General features: G+C 42.5%; 1 pseudogene; it reads right to left on the bottom strand.

The window, feature by feature from the left end:
* Positions 1-8221: 8221 nt before the first annotated feature.
* On the bottom strand, positions 8222-15657 carry LOC126355546 (N-alpha-acetyltransferase 20-like; annotated as a pseudogene).
* Between the last annotated feature and the right edge of the window lie 4972 nt (positions 15658-20629).

The raw sequence follows: 20629 nt of genomic DNA, 5'->3' as shown, positions 1-20629 counted from the left end.
GACATCTATTCAGACCATCCAAATTGCATCAGAAACCACAAAAAGTACTATGGCAGTTAGGCGGGAGGTGAGAAAATTGGGATTTCATGGTCAAGCGGCTGCTCATAAGCAACACATCACTCCAGTAAATGCTGAACGACACCTCACTTTAACTAAGGAGAGTAAACATTTGATTGAATAGTGGAAAAACGTTGAGTGAGGAATCCCGGTACGCAATGTGGCAGTCCGAAGACAGTGTGTGGGTATGACGAATGCGCGGTGAACGTCATCTGCCAGCGCGTGTAGTGCCATCAATAAAATTTGGAGGCGGTGGTGTTATAGTGTGGTCGTGTTTTTCATGGTTGTTTTCTGTGGCACTATCAAATTGATTCAAATGGCTCTAAGCTCTATGGGACTTAACATCTGAGGTCATAAATCCCCTGGACTTAGAACTACCTAAACTTAGTTAACCTAAGGACATCACACACACCCATACCAAGAGGCAGGATTCGAACCTGCGACCGTAACAGCAGTGCGGTTCCGAACTGAAGCGCCTAGAACCGCTCGGCCACACTGGCCGGCCGTGGCACTATCACAGCACGGCCCTACATTTATGTTTTAGCTACCTTCTTGCTTCCCATTGTTGAAGAGCAATTCGGGGTGGCGATTGCATCTTTCAACACGATAGAGCACTTGTTGTAGAGTGGATACGCGACAATAATATCCCTCTAATGAACTGACCTGAATCCTATAGAACACCTTTGGGATGTGCTGGAACGCCGACTTCGTGCCAGGCCTCACCGATCGACATCGATAGCCCCAGTGCAGCACTCCCTGAAGAATGGGCTCCCATTCTCCAACAAACCTTCCGGCACCTGATAGAACGTTTGCTTGCGAGAGTGGGAGCTGTCATCAAGGCCAAGGGCGGGGCCAATACCATATTGAATTCCAGCATTACCGATGGAGGGCGTCACGAACTTATAAGTCATTTTCAGCCAGATGTCCGGATACTTTTGATCACGTAGTGTATGCCCCGTTTTGATATAAAATTTAGACTTTGGAGAACAGTTTCTGCTTGTAAAGTTTTATTCTCCTTTTATGGGTGGTGTTCGATGGCGTAGCTCTCGTCCAACCATCTGTCTTCTTTTCTTTCGAACCACGATGGAGCGGGTCTTGATTTGTTGCGAACAACTTTATTATGCTCGTAAAGAGTCTCTCCAATTCCATACTGTTGGGGCAGTGTGCACGTAACACTATTCAGAATGTTTATATAATTCTGTGTGTTCAATGTACTATCGAGCACACTGATTGTCCGAAAGAAACAAGAAATAATTGCTGCGTAAAGTCAGACGGCTTACACCAAATTCCTCTGGTGTCACACACACTTGTCTAATTACTGATAGTGAGGCATCCACCAGGTTCACGAAGATCAAGGTATGATCAGTGTTTCCCCATTACATAAAACCAATCACCGCTGGTGCATACCCCAATGAGGGCAATGTTGGCACCTACGTAAACGATAACTGGTGATCAGTGGCTTCTGGGCAGCAGTATGAGTATGAAAATGAGGTGCTATGGCCTTTCGACGGGACATTCTTCCAGACAATAATCACTGCACGCAGAAAATCCACCCCTATACGAGGTGCATTCAAGTTCTAAGGCCTCCGATTTTTTTCTCCGGACTGGAAAGAGATAGAAACAAGCGCATTGTTTTACAATGAGGCCGCGTTCATTGTCAATACGTCCCAGAGATGGCAGCACCGTACGGCAGATGGAATTTTACCGCCAGCGGCGAGAATGAGTTTTAAATACTTAAAATGGCGACGTTTTCCTTACTTGAACAGCGTGCAATCACTCGTTTTCTGAATTTGCGTGGTGTGAAACCAATTGAAATTCATCGACAGTTGAAGGAAACATGTGGTGATGGAGTTATGGATGTGTCGAAAGTGCGTTCTTGGGTGCGACAGTTTAATGAAGGCAGAACAGAGTGTGCCAACAAACCGAAACAACCTCGGGCTCGCACAAGCCGGTCTGACAACATGATCGAGAAAGTGGAGAGAATTGTTTTGGGGGATCGCCGAATGACTGAACAGATCGTCTCCAGAGTTGGCATTTCTGTGGGTTCTGTGCACATAATCCTGCATGACGACCTGAAAACGCGAAAAGTGTCATCCAGGTGGGTGCCACGAATGCTGACGGACGACCACATGGCTGCCCGTGTGGCATGTTGCCAAGCAATGTTGACTTTCTTTTCGTCGGTTGTGACTATGGATGAGACGTGGATGCCATTTTTCAATCCAGAAACAAAGGGCGAGTCAGCTCAATGGAAGCACACAGATTCACCGCCACCAAAAAAATTTCGGGTAACCGCCAGTGATGAAAAAATGATGGTGTCCATGTTCTGGGACAGCGAGGGCGTAATCCTTACCCATTGCGTTCCAAATGGCACTACGCTAACAGGTGCATCCTGCGAAAATGTTTTGAAGAACAAATTCCTTCCTGCACTGCATCAAAAACGTCCGTGAAGGGCTGCGCGTGTGCTGTTTCACCAAGACAACGCACCCGCACATCGAGCTAACGTTACGCAACAGTTTCTTCGTGATAACAACTTTGAAGTGATTCCTCATGCTCCCTACTCACCTGACCTGGCTCCTAGTGACTTTTGGCTTTTTCCAACAATGAAAGACACTCTCAGTGGCCGCACATTCACCAGCCGTGCTGCTATTGCCTCAGCGATTTTCCCGTGGTCAAAACAGACTCACAAAGAAGCCTTCGCCGCTGCCATGGAATCATGGCGTCAGCGTTGTGAAAAATGTGTACGTCTGCAGGGCGATTACGTCGAGAAGTAACGCCAGTTTCATCGATTTCGGGTGAGTGGTTAATTATAAAAAAAATCGGAGGCCTTAGAACTTGAATGCACCTCGTAAATGACAAGTATGTCATTCGTGTAGAAAGTTTTAAGTTGAAAGTTTTTATTGTTCATGGTTTCGGCCTGCCTAAGCGAGGATCAGGATTGAGGCTTTTCTTATATTGCCATTTTGTAAGCCCCTGCATACTTATTACGTAGCTTGTGGGAGGTGGAAATGGGTATATGTAAGTTCAGAAACAACTGGGACTATCATGTGCTTGGCTGACATAACCTTGAAATGTTACGCGATCTTGTAAAACTTTATTTTCTTGGGCAGCTTATAAACCTCGTTTGAAGTTACATCAGAAAATAACGAATAATAAATGTGTTTTCGAGAGCGCGCGGAGAATACTAAGCGACTGTTCACTAATCAGTACCCCCATCACACTGGCGTGTCTGAATTCCAGTTACAACAGTACACGTCTTTCCTTGGTTCTTAGCTTTTATACACGTGCCACTACGGTGTGGTAACACGGGAAAGCTATACCAATATACTTAGCAGAACTCTTGCGGGATGAGCAGCAGCCGGTAGTGTGGGCGTGGATTCGCTACGGTCTGTGACGAATTACAGGTATCAGTACGGGAGTGCCAGTTTGAATAATTAGTCGTAATCGCATTTCATGTACGGTGATAATAGCGAAAATAATTGGCGGATAATTGGCGCAATGGACATATTTCCGGCAGGAAGCGGTGAAAATTTAAACAGTTGTTAGAAGGAAGGATTTTTTCTCTGATGTTCCATCTACGTGAAAGTCGTTAGATACGGAGAATAAACTTAGACTGGATCAGGATTGGGGAAGGAAACTGCCGCTGGTGGTCCTTAAGAAACAATTTCGTCTTCCATCTGCAGAGAAATAAGGCAACCACAGAAAACCAAATTTATACGATTTGAACTACACTTTTATGTGTTGACGAAAGTACCTTTCTCAGAATTTGTCACTGCTGAGTAACAAAGTCCATTGAAAATTGGATCGTACACAGAAAGAACAGCTACATTATAGGACACAAGGTAACTGAAAGAAATACGCAATGAGACGAATGTAAATAACACATTTAGTTAAAGAAAATAATTACACTGAAGTCGCCGCAATATATGACGATCACAAAAGCGGGACACGGTTCTTAACAGGGTGTGCGATCGCCACGATGCATGCTGAGTATCGCGCTCTCGTGCTGGCTACAAGATCGGTAGATAGGTCTTGTGTTAGGGCTTTCTATCCTTTTACGATTTGTGGCTGACAACTGCTGGTTGGCCGTCAGTGCGAGTATACGTGCTGCAATCCGTCTCCCCAACATATCCTACACGTGCTCCATGGCATTTAAGTCGTGGAAACGGGCAGGCCACTCTATTCAACGAAAATACTCTCATTCCAAAAGCCAATCCACCATTGCTGTTCGATATGGCCACGCAAGGTCATCCTTGAAAATGATGTCAGGGCCAAATGCAGGCCTGGGAAGATGCACGTGGGGAAAGGAGTACGGTGACAGAATAACGTCGTCTTCCGTGGTGATCACTCACCCTACCAAGAATCATTTCTCGCCTTTTGTACAGTTATACAGGGTGAACCACTAATTATTTCCACCTAGAATAACTCCGAAAGTATGATAGTAGCTGAAACGTTTTTGGGACAAATGTTGCATGAGACAACGAGGGCCATAATATGACGTTGGTTTTTTGTTGCTATGCGGGGTCGCATCAGAGATATGAAGGTCAACTTTGTTTTTTTTTTTAATGGGATGCTATAGTTTGGTACCTATTTTCTGATAGCGGCTATCGAGACGAATCAAATGATGTGTAACAGTAAGGTCTTTGAAGATCAATCCACGATAAGAAGATTACAACACTGCATTGATACCAATGGTAATCACTTCGAAGATCTTCAGTAAATGGACGTTCACGCCACCTTTGTTGCCTTCGTTGACTTTCTAAGACATTATTGATACGCATCATTGGATTCGTCACGACAGCCGCTATCAGAAAAAAAGTAACAAAAATAGCATCCCATAAAAAAATTTGACCTTCGTATCACTGAAGCGACCGCACATAGCAACAAAAAATCAATGTTTTATTATCTCCTCCATTGTATCATGCAACTTTTGTCTCACAAACTTTCAGCACCTAACGTACTTTCGAAGTTACTCTTGGTGGCAATAGTTAGTGACTCAGCCTGTATACTGCAGTGACTTCAGTGTAATTATTGTCTTTCACTAAATGTGTCATTTATGTTCGCCACATTGCGTATTTCTTTCATTTACCTTATAAATATGGTTAGCAGTTCTTTCTATGTATTGTCCAACTTCCACCGCGCTTTGTTACTTGGCAGTGACGGATCATCCGAAAGTTCCTTTCGTCTTCAAGTTTTACACATCTTTGTGTTAATCATTAAGTGTGTATGATCCAATTGTGGTGACCCAAGCAGTGTAATCGTCTACGGCGAGTTGTCGCCGTGCAAAATTTAGGGATCCACGCAAATCGAAGGATCGAGGTAACTATTTTGCGTGCTGGTTAAGTATTGAGCGGCGGCCGTCCGTTGACAGTTGCATAACAGTTGCGGAATGGTCGCCCCGTTGGTCATCGATTTTGACGCCTTTGTGGGTCTAGAGGAGAACGGCATGTCATATTTCGCAGAGTCCAATGAAACGAAATCCATTCATTATACAAATATAATTTCCACGGTGCCTCACTGCAAACTGTTGACGGAAATCTGGGCGAACGGATTAGGTTCCCAGATGTGTAGGTGGCTCGAAGACTTTTTAAGTAATAGAATCCAGTGTGTTGTCCTCGACAGTGAATATTCATCGGAAGTAGGTTACAGTACACTTGTCCGCCCACTGCTTGAATACTGCTCACCGGTGTGGGATCCGTACCAGATAGGACTGACAGAAGAGATAGAGAAGATCCAACGGAGAGCAGAGTGCTTCGTTACAGGATCATTTAGTAATCGCGAAAGCGTTACGGAGATGATCGATCGACTCCAGTGGAACAGTCTGCAAGAGAGACGCTCAGTAGCCCGGTACGGGCTTTTGTTGAAGTTTCGAGAACATACCTTCACCGAGGAGTCAAGCAGTACATTGCGCCCTCCTACGAAGAGACCATGAGGATAAAATCAGAGGGATTAGAGCCCACACAGAGGCATACCGACAATCTTTCTTTCCACGAACAATACGAGACTAGAATAGAGGGGAGAACCGATAGAGGTACTCAAGGTACCCTCCGCCACACACCGTCAGGTGGATTGCGGAGTATAGATGTAGATGTAGATGTAGATAAGGATATCTTCAAGAGTCATAAGACCGCTCTTATTCTCCATGTACATAATGATCTGACGGATGATGAACAGCAGTTTACGGTTGTTTGCTGATGACACTGTTGTGTACGGGAAGGTGTCGTCATTGAATGACTGTAGGTTGCAAGGTGAGGTAGACAGAACTGCTCATCGATGTTATGAATGGCATTTGCTCTAAATGCAGGAAAATGAGAGTAAATGCGGTTAATGTTCTGCTTGACGTAGCCACATCGATTAAATATGTAGGCGTATAGTTGCAAAGCGATATGAAATGGAATGAGCATGTCAGGTTGGTAGTAGGAAAGGCAAATGATTGACTTCGTTTTATTGGAAAATTTTGGTGAAGTATGATCTCATCTATAAAGGGCCAGCTTAAAGAACGACAGTGCGACCCATTGTGGAATACTGCTCGAATGCCTGGAATCCTGCGTTAGAGGAAAGCATCGAAACAAGATTTGTGGAGGCCTGTATGTAGTGCGTGTGAAAATGGCTAATGATTGCATGATGATATATTAAGCGTTAGATTCTACCGAAGAAGTCAAAACATTAAAAAAAACTTAGATTTTTTCACTACACAATAATCAACCGTTTTTTTTATTTTTTAGAGAATATAGTCACCCCCCGCCCCCTGCAACCCCATCTCCCCCCACAGACACACACAGCAGGGTTAATCATGATCTACCCAGCGCAAGACGCGGACAACAAATACCGCCCACACCTACGACATAAAAACAAAAACTTTCACAAAGCACATTGACATCTTGTCCTGTGAAACAATCACAAATATTAATTCAGTATCAGTTCTAAGACAGCCAGAATATGTGATGAATTTTGACTGCTAGCAAGTTAGCTGAGAGCCATTTGTCTTCAAATCTCACTACTAGCCTGACATTCACTTCGGAACTAGCATTCCACAGGTAAGATTCTGGATACGTTCTTGTGTAATCATCCCCCCCCACCAGAATGAGTACCATTCGTCTAATAGCAATCACGCGTGTGTTCTCACAGTTCTCTACGTCTTCATTGCTTGTTTAAAATAAGCCTCATCTGGCAGTAACGCGTGTGTGCAAAGAAGTAGCATTAATATTCCGATTTAAAAAAAGAGCTCTGTACAATACGCATACGAGGTACGATGTAGTGGGGTACTGATACTTCCCAGTTTTCGAAATGGTGTACATGTAGTAAGTACTGCAGTACCTCCAAAAAGCTGCCTAACTTGTGCTAAAGAAAAGAATGCTTAATGGTAATCAAGGAGAGAGGCGGTACTGTACCGTATTGTCGTGATGTATCCCGGGCGTGACAAATTTTTTTCTCGCAGTGCTTGATCTTACCAGTTGTTGATATATTACTAAACCTCTCTCACACAGCGCCCTTGAAATTTGGTGTATTGTCATCACTGCCGCCGACTTTCACAACTCCTTGTTTTTGAAAGATGTCCGTAAGTGGATCGAGATAACGTATCGAGGATGTTTGTGATAGGAAACTTATGCTCGCAAGTCCGACGAGCTTCTCGCACATTGCTCTTCACTTCGTCACAATAACCATCCTTAGTCTATCTCCCGTGCAGCAAATAACAACTGATAAGATCAACCACCGTGAGAAAAAATTTGATACCCCCAGGATCCATAACGAAAACACTGTACAACACCGCCTCTCCCATTGATAACGGCCTCAATTACGCAATGAAGGAGAATACGCCCAATCCACCTGACGCTGACGTTGAAATTGACGAACCCTTCCTTGACTCAGGGGTGGCGAAGGTTAAGCAGTTTGTTGCTATTCCTGCTTCTCGTGGGTGTTGGAAAATTTGTGGCTTCCCTTGTGTGGATTCGCATCAGTTTATAGAGTTTTGGATCATCTCGTCAGTGGCTAAATGAAATAAAACTCTCTAAGCGGGTCAGGGCAACGCAATGAAGATGTGGCATATCCACCTGACAAATTCATGAACCGTACCTTGGCTCGGGGTTGGCGTGGGTTAAGCTGTTTGTTATTAACCCTGCTGCTCGTGAATGTCGAAAAATGTGTAGTTTCTCTTGTGAGGACTGCCTCAGTTTGTAGAGTTTTCGATGACCTCGTCAGCACCTGAGTGAAGTGGGTCATAGCCGCCACCTGGTGGACCAGGCGCCCACGGCGTCGCACCGTATCTGGAGGCGGCGTCTTGCCCCCAGACATTTTCTATGAAGTTGTAACCGGGTGATACAGCAGTACATACGAAGTGTGATGAGGTGAACGGGTGTTCGTCGAAGCAAGAACGTATCTACGAACATGGCTGTTGTCCCCTCGTAAGGCGGCATTGTCTGCTGAATACTCGTTCTAAATATGCAGAAAAATGTACAGCACTGTCACCGTTAATGTTGAAATATTGTAATAAATGCATAGCACGAATGCTCACTTGTGTTTTATTCGCCAGTTCACCAGTGCTGAAATAAACGTTCTGGTTCATGTTCGTTGTAACGAGAGTGAGTAGGCGCAATTAACGGAACAAAAAACACCCCATACATTCCAGAACCGCTTCCGCCCTGAACTACACTCTCCATACATTTCAGGTTCAACAACTCACTGGGCCACCGGTGCAATCGACGACTTGCGTCATTTGTAATTAGTGAAAAATTTCGATTCATCGGAACACACTGCAAGCTTGCCGTCAGCTACTATTCAGTTTCTGCGTTGTTTGCTCCACTAAAGACGAAGAGCTTTACACTGAGGTGACAAAAGCCATGGGATACCTCCTAAATTTGTGTCCGACCTTCTTTTGCTTGGCGTAGAACAGCAACTCGACATAGCATGGACTCAAAAAGTCCTTGGGGAACGCCAGAAATCACTTCTGTTTTACTCGATGACTTTTTCTCAGTTACTACGAGCTGTGACCACTCTGACAGAAAATCACGAATCTAGTCACGTAACTGAGACGATATTCCATAAGCACGCAATTTCACTACAAGCCGCTTGTGTGGCACAGTGTCAAATGTCTTCTAGAAATCTAGAAAAATGGTTCAAATGGCTCTGAGCACTATGGGACTCAACTGCTGTGGTCATTAGTCCCCTAGAACTTAGAACTACTTAAACCTAACTAACCTAAGGACATCACACACATCCATGCCCGAGGCAGGATTCGAACCTGCGACCGTAGCAGTCGCACGGTTCCGGACTGCGCGCCTAGAACCGGGAGACCACCGCGGCCGGCTTGGAAATCTAGAGATGCGGAATCAATTTGAAATCCCTTGTCAATACCACTCAACACTTCATGTGAGTAAAGAGCTAGTTGTGTTTCACAAGAAGGATGTTTTCTAAATTCGTGTTGCCTGTGTGTCAATAGACGGCTCTCTTCGCGGTAACGCAAAATGTTCGAATACAATATATGTTCCAAAATCCTGCGGCATATCGACGTTAATGATATGGGCCTGTAACTTAGTGATTTATTCCTACTACTTTTCGTGAATATTGGTGTGACCTGTGCAACTTTCCACTCTTTGGGTACGAAAGGAACCTAATTGGTATACAGTGTGGACCCGAAGACTTGCTTTTATTAAGTGACTGAAGTTGATTCACTACTCAGAGGATATCTATTTCTACGTTATTCATGTTTGCAGGTTTCTTGATTCGAATTCTGGAATATATACTTCATCTTTCTTTCGTGGAGAGATTTAGGAGGGCTGTGTTCAGTAACTCTGCTTTGACGGCGCTGTCTTCGATGGTATTTCCATTGTTATCGCGCAGCGGAGGCATGATTGTGTCTTGCCGCCAGCATACTTCACATACGACCAGAATCTCTTTGGATTTTCTGCCAGGCTTCGAGACAAAGATACGTTGTGGAAACTACCACAAGCATCTCGCATTTAAGTCCGCGCTGCGTTTCGAGCTTCTGTAAAAGATCGCCAATCTTGGAAACTTTGCGTTCGTTTAAATTTGGCATGTTCTTTTCGTTGTTGCTGCAAGAGTGTTCTGAACCTTTTGCGTACCAAGAGGGATCAGCTTCGTTGTTTGTTGATTTATTTGGTACAAATCTCTCACTTGCTGCTGATACTATTTATCTCGATGAAAAACAGCCCACATTTGCACTAATTATGTTTATTTTAAACCTTGACCATGGTTTTTGCTATAATAATATAGCTTTCTTCACAAGTCCTAAAAAGTGATCAAAATGACATCTAGACCAGTAATGCAATCTATACATAAACTTCAAAAATTATGTATGTGATAACATATTACTTTCATAAGCTTTTAAAAATGAAAAATGTCTTAGCCCAGCTGCTGCGTCAAGGTAAATAAAATAAAATAACTTCAACAGACATAAGCCTGTTTCGATCACAAGTAAAAAAAATGCATTTAGCACAATTTCGGATAATGTTTTATGTGTACCGCCGGATTTACACATGTGTTTTTGCCAACATGTCGAGGATAAATTAAAGTCACCACCAACTACAACTATATGAGTCGAGTATACGACTGAAATTAGACTCGAGTTTTCTTTGAACCTTTCAGCAAATATATCTTCTGAATTGGGAGGTCGGTAAAAGGATCCAGTTATTGTTCAATTCCGGCTGCCAATAGTAACTCTTTATAGTGAAAGAGTATAATAACATCTCTGCATTCGCTGTCCTTCCTAGTTTTCAGCAGTGTAGTTTTGCAATTGAACTGAAAGTAACACTAAATACCGCATGAAATATCTTTTGATTTCTGATATTATATTCAATGAACATAGTTATCATTTTTACGGCGAAAATCCTTTTTCCTTATCATATGCAACGTTTTAAATTTACCACGCATTTATATAAACAGCGCTAAGAAGGACGAAGAGATAAGATACATTAGTTGTGGACTGGAAACTACTGAACTTTCTATCTAGTATGGCAACACACGAGCGTTATGTAATGACCGGTCTTCACAGGCCTTATGAGAATTAGCGCACATTATGTGTACTCTTTACTCCATGACACTGCAATTGAAAATAATTAATGGATTAAGAACTATGTTAACCGCTCCACACCCCACCTTTTATTTTTGAAAGTTGATACACGGTATTTACGCAGTTTATACATCACACAATTAATCAGAGACTTATCTATGGTGTAATATGTTTCTGAATTTACTTTGCAATTATAGTTATTAATAAAGTAAAGTTCGTTAAATATGAACTAATAACTGGTTCATTTCTAATTCACGAATGATATATAAGAAATATGCAGCTCATATTGCCAACGACGAATGTACCCGTCCAGCTACGTTAAATAGTTAACCTTACCTTTGTAACGGAGTCATACATATAATCGTTCTGAAATATCGCCTTCCAACATAATTTGAGCAGCCGTCTTAGGTTGTTTTGCAGATGATGCTGTTGTTTATCGTCTTGTAAAGTCATCAGAAGATCAAAACAAAAATGGTAAAACAATGTAGAAAAGATATCTGTATGGTGCAAAAATTGGCAATTGACCCTAAATAATGAAAAGTGTGAGGTCATCCACATGAGTGAGTAAAGGAATCCGTGAAACTTCGATCAGACGATAAATTAGGCAAATCAATAGGCAGCAACTTCAACTAAATAGCTAGGATTATATAGAAATGTTGCAAGGAAGGCTAACCAAAGAGTGCGTTTTATTGGCAGGTGAGGTCATCCACATGAGTGAGTAAAGGAATCCGTGAAACTTCGATCAGACGATAAATTAGGCAAATCAATAGGCAGCAACTTCAACTAAATAGCTAGGATTATATAGAAATGTTGCAAGGAAGGCTAACCAAAGAGTGCGTTTTATTGGCAGGACACTCCGAAAATGAACGGAGATCGCCTACACTACGCTTGTTCATCCTCTTTTAGAATACTGCTGCACGGTGTGGGCCGGCCGCTGTGGCCGTGCGTTTCTAGGCGCTTCAGTGTGGAACCGCGCTGCTGCTACGGTCGCAGGTTCGAATCCTGCTTCGGGCATGGATGTGTGTGATGTCCTTAGGTTAGTTAGGTTTAAGTAGTTCTAAGCCTATGGGACTGATGGCCTCAGATGCTAAGTCCCATAGTGCATAGACCCATTTGAACCATATTTTGTACGGTGTGGGAACCTCACTAGATTGGACTGACGGAGTACATCGAGAAAGTTGAAAGAAGGGCAGCACGTTGTGTATTATTGGAAAATAGGTGAAAGAGTGTCACTGAAATGATACACGTTTTGAAGTGGACATCATTAAAACAAAGGCATTTTTCGTTGCGGTGGAATCTTCTCACGAAATTTCAATCACCAAATTTCTTTTCCGAATGTGAAAATATTTTGTTGACTCCAACCTACATAGAGAGAAACGATCATAAAAAAACAAGGGAAATCAGAGTTCGCACGGAAAGATGTGGGTGTTCGTTTATACCGTGTGCTGTACGAGACTGGTATAATAGAGAACTATTGTGAAGGTCTTTCGATGAACCCTTTGTCAGGCACTTAAATGTGATTTGCGTAGTATCCATATAGGTGTAGATGTATATGAGAGGAAGAATGTACCATAATGACATGTGCTGGGTCCACATGAAAATAACGAACGCAATCTCTCAACATTGGTTCTCCTCGGAGTCTCCATTCACGGACTCGTTCATCGTGTTCCTGTAGACAGCACCAGGAGTCACATGAGAACACGACATGATGCCACTTTTCCACTCCTCTGTGCAGTTTCCTGATCGGGCACACTAGTATCGGGGCATCCGCCTCTGAAACTGCAACAATGATCACCGTGTTACAGTTCGTAATACTTCAGATGTCCCACTGTGCTTATTAATACTTTCTTTGCTGCAAAACAAGCCCGTTTCCAAACTTCACATAGTGACTTGACAGTACTATACTGCACAACCAAGTGAAAAAAACGTCTCTCCTCTCATGTGCTAGATACGTGGCTTTGTTAAGGCCATCCTCATCCTGTGGATACTGTATTTACCACACAGACGTGGAATTCGGACAAATGCAAGCAACTGCACTACGGAACGATAAACCTGTCTCGACAGGCTACGACCCTGATTCTGTCGAATTCCGACAGGTCTTGATATACCTTTCTACTTCTTGGACATGGCATAACATTGTCTTCTGACAGCAACAAAATAAGCTTCCTGATTGAATCTTTCCTTATATACGAGGGCTATCCACAAAGCACATTACGTTTTGGAATTAAAGATAAATAAAGTATTGGAAAATTTTTTAATTTTATACTGATGAAAGCCACACTTAAATACTACTTTTCTACATAGTTGCCATTTAAATTAATGCACTTACCGTAGCGATGGACGAGCTTGGAAATTCCTTCGTCGTAAAATTCGGCCGCCTGCGCCTTCAACCACGTGGTTACCTCTTCTTGAAGCTGTGCGTCGTCATCAAAACACTGCATAGCCAACCACTTCTTCATTGCTGGGAATAAGTGGAAGTCGCTAGGTGCCAGGTCGGGACTGTACGGCGGATGAGGAAATAACTCCCACTTAAAAGATTCGAGAACTTCACGAGTGGCATTTGTCGTGTGGGCCCGGGCGTTGTCGTGAATCAGCAAGATCTTTGAGCCCAACTTTCCCCTGCGCTTGTTTTGTATTGCTCTTCTGAGGTTGTGCAGAGTTTGGCAATACCTTTTAGAGTTTATTGTAGTGCCTCTTTCCAGGAAACCCACAAAAGTCACACCTTTTCTGTCCCAAAAGATAGTCGCCACGTGGTTGAAGGCGCAGGCGCCCGAATTTTACGACGAAGGAATTTCCAAGCTTGTCCATCGCTACGATAAGTGCCTTAATTTAAATGGCAACTATGTAGAAAAGTAGTATTTAAGTGTGGCTTTCATCTGTATATAATAAAAAAAATTCCAATACTCTATTTATTTTGAATTCCAAAACGTAATGTATTTTGTGGATAGCCCTCGTATATTACGTAGGTACCTTCACCTCTACCTACTTTGCACAATTGCCTGAATGCTAGTAATGTACATACTGAAGCGTGTAGTACAGTTCCTGATTATTTGAGATTTGTTTGAATAACGCCTTCATTGTGCTGCAGCTCTAATGTCCAGTAGTGAAAATTAGTTTTGCACGAAAACATATTCTACTACTAGCGCATATACTAGTCCTTAAAACACGGACCATTAGGGGACACAGCAGTTGAAGCGTACTCTGCATTGTTGCCGGATCACCTCCGCCCAGCCTCATCACATTCCACCGCCCTCCTTCGTTCTAGACAAGTTGAATGAGATATAAAAAGCGGGAAATTAAAAACAGGGATGTGGAGTTATTTTGTGCACATTTACGAAAGCAGCGAGTGAAAATTTGTACCAAGGCCTGGAATCGAACCTGGGTCACTTGCTCATTAGGGAGGTGCATAAGCCACTAAGGCACCTTGGCAGAGCATTTCACACAACTGCACCGATTAACCTGGCACGCCTCCCTCCTCGATCCAAATTCTCACTGCAGCCCCGGTCTACTTTAAATTCTCCCAGACACACGAAGAGAATCGCCGAGGCTTTCCATGTTCTCGGATAGTACCTCAGCATCGTACGTAAATGTGGGATCAGCCTGAAACGCAGGAGCAGGTATTTATAGAAGTGAAATGACATGACACAGTTTTAAGAGACTTTACTGGTCTCATTCAGATATGATTTTATGTTTATGGACTGAAGCATCGAGTGAAAATTTGTACCAAGGCACAGAAATCGAACTCGTGTCTCCCTCTTACTAGGCTGGTGCGTTAGCCACTTTTTTTCCTGTTGGTGATAAACTTCATTGCTTGCACCCAATTGTAATTCAGACCTTTTCCAATTCTCAAATGTGTATTCCACTTCCTGTACAGTTCAGTTCAAAAGTACAAAAATTGCAAAGTTGTACACTGTAGAAATCACTTCGAAAATGAAAATTTCAGATCGTATTTCCAGTCAGATTTCTGAACCAAACTCAGCAGAGGTATTTTGTTACCTGCAAAATACTTTGCCAGTTTTTCGCATAGAACAATCTACTGAATGTCAAACGCCTTTCCGATGGACGTTCAGTAGACAAACGCACAGGATGAGTCAGCGAAATCACTGACTTTTTCTTCACCTCCCTAGATAGTGTGTTCCATATATCAAAAGCATTTTCATCGGGATCACCCGTATAATATTCTAAAACAGTTCTGTACACGATTAACCCTAGAATCTTGTACATATTAACTGCAACTTCGTTGGAGACGTACGGAAAGATCAACGAAGTAAGCGTCCTTTTCCTCCGGCACGTCCTCGAACCAGGCCGTTAATGTTGTTGTCAACCCCAGTCGGCGGTATTCTGGTGACACAGTCAGTGCTGTCACGTGACCATGCCAGGTTTCTCTGTGACCATTTGCCTTGCCCATAATCTAACCCATAATTTCCCCATTTCCCGATTCTGCCACTTGAAAATATTCAAGCCAGTGAGCGAAGTATGGCATGTAGAAAGACAGTCCATAAGTTTCAGCCAGTGGATCTAGAATCACATTACTGAATTTGAACATTTTAACAAGTGAAGGGCCTCTGGGTTGTCATGCTTACAACTTTCGAAAACAAGCTTCCCAGAACGTATTAAGTAATGGTAGTTAACAGTACCCAAGTCCCCCCTCCCCCCCCCCCCCCCACACATACACACACGCACACTAATGCTAAGCCCTCTTGGCGCAGCGGTGCACACAACTGCATGGATTACCCCGGCACTCCTGGAGGAGGCCTGTCTACACCCCCCTTTCCTTCGCACAAGTTTTCACTCGCCGCTTCAGTCCTTAAACATAAAATCATAACTCTATGAGACCTGTTAATTCTCTGAAACTGTGTTATTTCATGTGTGTAAGTACCTGCTCAGAGTTTCAGGCTGGATCCCCTATTTATGTTCGATTCTGAGGGGCTCCTTTTGAACATGAAGAGCCTTGGCAATTCTGTTCGTTTGTAGGGCGAAATTTAAAGTAGACTGGGGCGGCAATGAGAATTTGGATCGAGGAGGGAGACATTCCAAGGTAATCGGTGTAGTTGTGTGTACTACTATGCCAGCGTGGCTTAGAGGCTAGTGCACCACCCTTGTAAGAAGTACACCCGGTTCGATTCCCGGCCGTGGTACAATTTCCACTCGCCGCTTCAGTCCATACATAAAATCGTATCTGTATGAGACCTATAAAGTCCCTGAAACTGTGTCATTTCACCATGTGGTTTTATTGCATTGGCTGGCAAGTAGTTGCTCTCCTGCGTGGTTGCCAAATTTTCCATGCATGTATAGGCCTAATTTATGACGTGCCTTATCTAAGTGGTTACAATGTATGATCCACTGACGTAACAGAGATGCCTCTTTACTTACGTATCCCTTATCTTTATCGCTATTATTTATGACCCAATATGGCTACCTAATATTTTTCACCTACCATTCCAAAAATAAAGTAGCTCTTCCGATTTGAACCTGTACCAATGATAAAAATACGTACCGAGGCTACCTATGATTTCAGGTATCTTTTTTCAATTATATTTCAAGGTCACCCACTCCCCTCTATTCCCATCCAAATAGAAAACCTAAGAGCATTGTAATAGAACACTTTTTAGGATTTACTGGGATGTTAGTGCCAAAGAAAACATATTTGCTGGTAGGAAAAACTTTTTTTAAATTTTTGTATATACATTTCCACACAGAGAACCACTCTTCTCCGGCTGGTGTGGCCGAACTGTTCTAGGCGCTTCAGTCTGGAACCGCGCGACCGCTACGGTCGCAAGTTCGAATCCTGCCTCGGGAATCGATGTGAGCGATGTTCTTAGGTTAGTTATGTTTAATTAGTTCTAAGTTCTAGGCGACTGATGACCTCAGTAGTTATGTCCCATAGTGCTCAGGGCCACTTGAATCATTTGAACAACTCTTCTGTGTATTTGTTTCATGTAGTTTTAATAACATTCAGATTGATTTTTAAGTTATAATTTAAATATACGTCTGAATCTAGTTTTACCTGAAAGTTATTTCTTTTATGGCTTTAATAGTTAGGTCGTTCCTTCTTCCTCCAGCTAGTTATTTGACAAATACAAAGATGGTATGTACTTGAATTCTAATACGTATTTAATTTTTTTCCTGCAAAGTATTTCTTTTATGGCTTAAACAGTCAGCTCTGTTCCTTCTTCCAATTAGTCTAGGCGAGAGCGTTTTCCTCTAATTTCCTGTGTAACACTGTTGTTAAAGCATTCCAAATCTTCCTGGGTTCATCTTGGCAACTCTACTGCTTCACGTTATTGCAGATACCCGAACTGAAATTAAAATTGACAACTTTTGCAAACGAGTACCCATTAAATATAATTATTTCATCATTTTTAAACTCCACAAACGACTCTTCTGTTACTAGTGCACGTTGTCCATTCCACCACATTTAGGTACAATGTAACAATTTTTTAAGGGAATGGTCACCCCGGATCTGTCGATTTCTGTCAGTTCTCCAGCCTGTGACTAGCTTCCATTGCTTTTTACAGTAATTCCTGATACTGTATACTTCCCTGTCACAGGCATATTTCTCCATAATCTGTGTTTGAAGTAATAAGTAAGACTTGGTTGCACATCTATAATGGCCTCGTGTTTGTCCGATATAAGGTTTCTATTCTTCTACTGTAGCGGTTGTTTTCACCCTGTACTCCAGTTTTCGTTTTATGGATTCAGTTTCTTTCATTTCTAGTTTTCTTTCGTGTGTACATGACACATCAACTGCACCTAAGGGAGTGATTACTTTAATAGGAAATGGCTTGTTTCTTTTTCTTAAGCCTTGTGGGCTAAAATCGTTTGTGGGAACCACTCCTAATTTGCAGTATCTATATTAGACGGAATTTTGGAAAACAACGTCCTTAATTGAGAAAAATACGTTTCTCCAGCTATACTATAACACTCCTGTATAACTCTTATGTTATCCTCGTTGGAGATTGTGCTAAGGTTCTCCAGGCAAACAGAACACAGTTTATCATCTTTTCTCGGGCCTGAATGTAAGATTTACTTGTGCACCAATCAGCTTGCAAGTATTCTTTTTGCAACAGTAGACAAATTGTAAATCGCAATTAAACACAACAACAGTCAACTTGCAAGTATTTTTTTTGCAACAGTAGACAAATTGTAAATCGCAATTAAACACAATTTGAGACCAAAAGAAGCAGTTGGCACAGAGTACATTGGAGCACATCGTAAGTACTGTTTGTTGCAGTTTCACACACTTATACAGTCTTGCACAGGGTCAAGCAAACAATCCATTGTGTAGTTCAGAATGAGATTTTCGCTCGGCAGCGGAGTGTGCGCTGGGATGAAACTTCCTGGCAGATTAAAACTGTGTGCCGGACCGAGACTCGAACTCGGGACCTTTGCCTTTCGTGGGCAAGTGCTCTACCATCTCCTACCTTCCAAACTTCATAGAAGCTCTTCTGTGAACATTACTGAGTATATCTGGGATGCCTTGCAACGTGCTGTTGAGAAGAGATCTCCACCCCATCGTACTCTTATGGATTCATGGACAACCTTGCAGGATTAATGGAGTCAGTTCCCTTCAGCACTACTTCAGACATTAATCGTGTCTATGCAACGTCGTGTTGCCGCACTTCTATTTGCTCACGGCGGCCCTACGCGGTATTAGGCAGGTGTACCAGTTTCTTTGGCTCTTCACTGAGCACTTAATGGTCACTCATTTGCAAAAGTTGTAAACTTTAAGTTTTATACAGAAATACCACCAGAATGCGGAGCACAAGAGCCGGTAGTATACACTTAGGAAGAAGTACATTGATTTAACAATAGTGTTACGCAGCAAATAAAAGGAAAATTTAAAATCCACAGTTTTTCGTATCTAGAAGAATTGCAAACAAGAACAGAGCTAATTTTTAAAGCAATAAAACGAGATATTTTACAGTAAGAACATTAGATACAAAATTCGAGAATATTCCTTTTTGTATCTTTCATATTTTTAGTAGAAAAGAGAATTAGATGATTCAGGTGTAGATTTAAATTGTAAGTTACAAATTAAGTTGAGAGTTCTTCAAACTACATAACACAGAAATAAAGAAAGAATTACTTACTGTATGGTAATTTATGTGCAAAAATTAATAAAAGTTTTTGTAGAAGCATAATTGTTTTCCTTTCCACTATCCTGCCAAAAATGCTAAAACGCGTCCCATTTACAGTGATCTACACGTGTGTCTTTTGGATGGGCGGAGTTGGCAACTAGATGAGACTAGGTAGTGTAGCAACCCTCTTTTCTTGGCTGTATGAATGAATTCAATCTGCGTAGTGAAAATGTTCCTTTCAGGAAGTTAATATTTTTCCTGGCAGCTTTGGCAAGGCATTGTGTGAGGGTCATTTTCTGCAGACAAAATGAATCTACTGCCTGATGGTATCATATAATGAGCTAATACCCTGCAGAAAATTATGAATTTACTAACGTCTCTGTCAGAGTGCTTTTTGTGGGGACCTTTGTGCTTATGGAATGCAGGCGTTACATAGGGTGGTCAGAAACAGTGTTAAAAGCATGTAAGTGTGTTGTTAAGGAAAAAAATTGGTTAAGTTGCGGCGTTTCCGAGTTAATTAGTATTGAAGTTAACCTGTCATGCCATTGCGTGCGCAGTTTCAATTAATGGGGAGACAGTGTCGCTATATAAAAATGGGACATGGAATGGTAGTAATAGTTAAACCCAAACCAAAGGTTGAGCAGTGTCATGCGCTGTCGTCTGTGCTATGAGAACAACTGACAGTGATTTTATCCGGCAGGCCGATTGGATTTGCCTGCGTGGTTACCTTCAATGTCATTTAACTCAGAAACGGCGCAACGTATCGAATTATTTTCTAAACAGTCTATTTTTCAGCTCACCCTACCCTTCACCCATATAAGCACTCACACTGCTACTGACCACGCTGTACATCGTGTGTTTATTCAAGTGCATCACACATGTGAAACAGTAAAATGGATGCTGTCTGCTGTGTATTATTATTCTGTGTTCTGAGTTCGTAATCTCTATAGACAGAGATTTGGAAGTGTCATTTAAGGTAAAGGAAGAACAGCCAGCGAAATGAAACGATAGGAATCTAATAGCTCAGTTTATGCTGTTTCTGATCAAATGTGTGGTTAATGAGCAGCTTGGTACCTCTGCTTCTGTAAAATGCAGTGGTGGTGCTTAGCAAGCTGCAATACAAAGAGATGTGTGTGTGGTGTCTGTCCGTGGTGCGACGCCTCTTCTGCTCATGAGTGTGTGAGAAGGGCGCTGGATCTACCGATCGCTGTTAGCTGCTCTATAAGTAAAAATCGGCAGGGCCATTGCTGGCGCCACAGCTGGTGACAGGTGTTGCGAGCCCCATCTTTGTTCATGCAGGCCGGATTGTGCGAGCAGTGTGGCCGCGTGTCCCACTATCTCTGTGGTACAAAATATTTCATGTTACGTAAGGCACACCGACAGTGTAACTATAAAATCCTTGCAGTGACCGTTTCTAACAGGTGTTGGAAAGTTGTATTACGTCGGTAACTGTGCATTTTGTGCTACG

Source organism: Schistocerca gregaria, chromosome 3 (genome assembly GCF_023897955.1).
Source record: "Schistocerca gregaria isolate iqSchGreg1 chromosome 3, iqSchGreg1.2, whole genome shotgun sequence".
Taxonomy (NCBI): domain Eukaryota; kingdom Metazoa; phylum Arthropoda; class Insecta; order Orthoptera; family Acrididae; genus Schistocerca; species Schistocerca gregaria.
Note: the sequence above shows the minus strand (reverse complement) of the source record. Positions and strands in the feature narration are given on the sequence as shown.